Source organism: Haemaphysalis longicornis, unplaced genomic scaffold (genome assembly GCF_048455015.1).
Source record: "Haemaphysalis longicornis isolate Haplotype H1 unplaced genomic scaffold, Haemaphysalis longicornis Haplotype H1 scaffold_2, whole genome shotgun sequence".
Classification (NCBI taxonomy): Eukaryota; Metazoa; Arthropoda; class Arachnida; order Ixodida; family Ixodidae; genus Haemaphysalis; species Haemaphysalis longicornis.
The window spans coordinates 64,195,964-64,200,210 of NW_027526295.1; the positions used below are offsets into that span (position 1 = coordinate 64,195,964).

The 4,247-nt window shown below is 45.2% G+C and overlaps 1 long non-coding RNA gene across 1 annotated transcript; it reads right to left on the reverse strand.

Annotated features, from left to right (window-relative positions):
* Window positions 1-1,368: 1,368 nt before the first annotated feature.
* Window positions 1,369-3,565, reverse strand: LOC144168932 (uncharacterized). Its single transcript, XR_013322305.1, has 2 exons — window positions 3,253-3,565; window positions 1,369-2,819 (listed from the first exon to the last, which is right to left on the reverse strand). It is a non-coding gene; the product is annotated as an uncharacterized LOC144168932 (long non-coding RNA).
* Window positions 3,566-4,247: the final 682 nt, after the last annotated feature.

The following is a 4,247-nucleotide window of genomic DNA, read 5'->3' on the forward strand; positions in this document are numbered from 1 at the left end:
ACCACACAGCTGGGCAGAACAACACGGTTGCCGGACCCGAGCTTGCTGAAAGCCCACCACACTAACTGCCTGTAAGCATGCCCTCATGAAAATTTTTATTTCCTTTGAACTCACAGTCAATTGCCCATCAATATCCGAGAGGCAGTACAAGGGAAGTTTCCTTTGAGTTGCCTCTGAATTGAGAATTTGCCACTGCTATTTAATAGACTTTGAATATCCTTCCTTTGAATTGCCTCTGAATTTCCTTCCTTTGAACTTCCTCTGAATATCCTTCCTTTGAATTGCCTCTGAATGTACTTCCTTTGAATTGCCTCTGAATATACTTCCTTTAAATTGCCTCCGAATGTACTACCTTTGAATTTACTCGGAATGTACTATCCTTAACAGTTAAAAGAGCAAACAGTGTGCAGAAAATGCCTCGGCCCATAATGCCTGTGTCCTTACCACTCAGTGGGATCCAGGCATGATTGTGACACTGAAGGCATTTCCCGACTTATACATCTCACATTTCTTGCACTAGCACATCCATTATCAGGCCACTTTTCTTCCAGAATTTCGCCCCATAAGTAGATGTTTTTCTTAAAATAGGGGGGGGGGGGGGGGTAGAGTAGGGAAGCATGCTTCAGTTTGAAAGCATGAAAGATTTAAAAAAGGAACTAGAAATAGAGTTTAGATAATGGGGAACATACTCTATCAAGTGATTGAGAGGCAACTGTACAATTTACAATTAAGGACATCAAAAAGTTTGCATAATTCTTTGTGCACTAATTGGTAGATGTGGCAGGAAACGACGTACCAGCATAGCACACTGAGTCTAGTGCCTTACAAACCCTGAAATGAAGTGATGCAATGTCACAAGGTACAATACGCTGTATGTTGCTTGTTACGAAATTATCAAATTTAACTTTCCATAAACTGAAGGAAAAACAGGCAGTTCATGACTTCAGGCCTGTCCAACAGTCTATATAGTCTATAGACTTAATTCCCTGTAGTCATCGAAAGGAAAAAGAGAAGGAAAATAATGCCTTCTGAAATATAATTTTGAAAACCACAGCTTAATAATCAGAAACAAGGGCAGCTGCTATCTTGCAGCACAGCTGGGTCATAGTTGGTACGTGGAAGGGTTCAAAAAAATTTCTCTTTCAGCTTCTTGAGTGACATTATGCAATGATAATTAGAGACCGGAAGTTTAGGCACTAAAAAAACGGGTTTTAGGCGCCTATTGAAGGCGCTCAAAATTGAAATTTAGGCATATATAGGCACTAAGTACTACCATATAGGCATATATAGGCTCGAATAATATTTACTCAGGCGGCGTATTTCAGTGCAATTTTTCGGTTTAGAGTAAACACAGGCTACAAACATCGGTATTTTGAAAATGCAATTTTATTTTCTTCATAAAACACTCAAGGGTGACGATTTCAAGATATCTAGGGTGACGCAACACTGTGCGAAAGGCTGTGGAAGCAGTGGCAAACAAGCACCATCTCCAGGTTTTCGGGCTTGAAGTTGTGCCTTCTGTCAGTCAATATCGTCTTGTACGCAGAGAAAGAACGCTCCACATCCACTGAGGTTAGCGGAGCGTACTTGTACTTTGGCGCGTTGGATGTTTTGATTCCATCTGGAATCGCGGTATGTCCGCCGCTCAAAACCTCAGACAGTTCCGTCAGCGTCGAAAATCCGGGATTTCTGTCCAACACAGACTTAAGCTTCTCTATAGCTCTGTCAGCAACCGGTCCCCTGGGAGCACTAGCGAACCTTTCCTGTGCGTCCAAAATCAGCTGAATATTTTCAGTCAGCGTTGTGCCCGAACTTTCAAGTTTCTGTATTGTTGTTGCCAAGAACGTGAAATGGGCACACAAATAGGCCAAGTCACATGCAAGTGTAACATCATGTAGAACCTTCTGGGCCCTTCTCACGGCGACACTCTCATCTTCAGCAAAGCTGCTTACAACAGCCTTGACACCGTTTAAGTGTTGGTTGTAGTATTCCACTGCCGTCAGCCAAGTTCCCCAGCGGGTAACAACAGGCTCCGGTGGAAGAGGTACACCCGGCAGCTGCTCCCTGAAAGCACGAACGCGGGAAGGAGCCTTGAGGAACACCGCCTTCCCTACAGCTATCAGTTCGTTGACCGAACTGAACGACTTTCGTAGCTCTTCACACACCCGATGAATCCCGTGAGCAAGACAAGTGACGTGCAATAGTTCTGGGTAAAAAACCTTGAGAAGTGCACCAGCCTTAAGCATATAAGCTGCTGCATCTGTGTAGAGCAGCAGTACTCGGTCGTCGTGGGCTCCGGAGGGGTACAGAAGCTTCAATGACGAGTTCACGAAGCGGGCGATGGTCTCTCCGCTAGTTTTTTCTAGCTCTTTTGAGCAAACCAGGAAGGGTGTTGTTTTCTCTTCTGCGTCAAGCTTTCCGACTACAAAGTGACCGAGTACTCGTCCGGTGACATCTGTCGTCTCGTCCACAGAAATCCAAATGTGGAATTCACCGATTTCTCTTCTAATTTCTTGTAGCGTCTTCTCGTACAGTGGTCGCAGGTACTCCTTGCGAAGAGTCGACTCTGATGGTACCTTTTGTTTGCAGTACTTTTGCAAGAAATTCTTGAAAGTCTTGTTTTCGATTTTCGCCCAAGGGATGTTAGCAGCGACTAATGCTTCGCACAGGTCAGCGCTGAATTCACTTTTTTTTCCTTGAGCAATACTTTCAGCCAGGAACGATTGTCTTGATGTCGACGGCTGGTTGCGCAGAGCATTGGCTTGATGCAGTGCTGTTCTTTCATGCTGCTGCAAGTGGAACTTTTTTTCACAGGGTACCTGCGCGAAGAAAACAGTAACGAAAACTAAGATATTGCGTAAGGCACGTGAAACGTTGCTAGTGTACTTTTGCTTTTAGTCATGTAGAGTTGTAAACCTGACAATAGCTCAAGGAATGGCGAAGTTGGCCAGCTGCGCAATAGCAGGTAACCGTTTTTAAAATCATGATGCTTATACAACAATCCGACCAACACTGTGCCGGAAATTTTCAATAAGGAAGCCAGTTCCCGAATTAGGTTGCAAACATTGCACAACAATGAATAGCAGTTACCGTAAAAAGTTCTTAAAACGCACATTATTGGCAAGTTCTGAGCATTCAGAATAAATTTAGCGTAAGCACTGTTGGAGGCGTCACGTTTACGGTTGGTCCAGTGTTCACGTCAAGTGCATGATATCGTTAATTAAGATCAAGTGGAAAGTATTGTATTCTCACCTGCTTTCCGCAGGGTTGGCAGAATACTGTTTCTCCGTCGACGGTGTAGCACTGCGATCCACTGGTCCATTGCCGGATAAGGACACTTTTCGGCGTCTTAATCTTCGGCATTCGTCGGCAGGCTTCGGACGGATTACGGAGAGAGCAGAAACGCCAACTACGCTGACGTGCTGGCTGTAGTGATAGGGTCAATAGGTTTTCTCTTAATCTTGCCACAAGCTAGCCTCGCGCTGCCTCTCTAGGGCACGCTCTAGCCTCGCCCGCGTGCAATCTGCGCTGCAATATTCTCGACACCAAACAAATCCGACCTTTTTTTTTTTGGGGGGGGGGGGGGGGGGGGAGGGATTCGCGAGCAATTTGTAATTGTTTTGCATTGTTTAGAAAGGCTTTTCGAAATCCCGTCCGAGGTAAATAAGTGGGAAAGGGTTCAGATTTATTTGCAATTTTTTAAGCAGAAGGAAAGGCGTGAAAGTCAATGTTGCGCATCTTGCCGAGAGAGTAGCTGTGCTTTCCCGCAGTACCGTCCTGGCCTTGAGAGGTAGGGCTTCCATTGGCCGGCTCCCTCGCAGGCTGGCGCTTGCGCGCTATCGTTGGGGGCGCTAGCAGACGACGCGCCGACGGAACCCGCAAGAATCTTTTTATGCCGCTAGCATTCAATAAAAACCCTTAAAAATGCTAAATACAACGTTTTCAATTGCTCTCTTGTTTTCTTCCAAACAAGCCAGTGCGAACCCATTTCCAACGCCAGTGCGCCTCGTCATTTTCATTACTTCATACCCCCATTCACAAACATACTGTTTTCTATACTCGCTGCACGCCGACTGGTTGGGGGACAACGCGTACTCTTTATTTTCACCTTGCATGCCTTGCAGACTAAATTCGACGAGACCATTCCTCAAAACACGTGTTCTCCTGTCTGTGACAAAACAATTTATGCCACTGTTAGCACTGTATTATTGCGCGAACAATATATAGGGCATTTCGGGTAATATTTC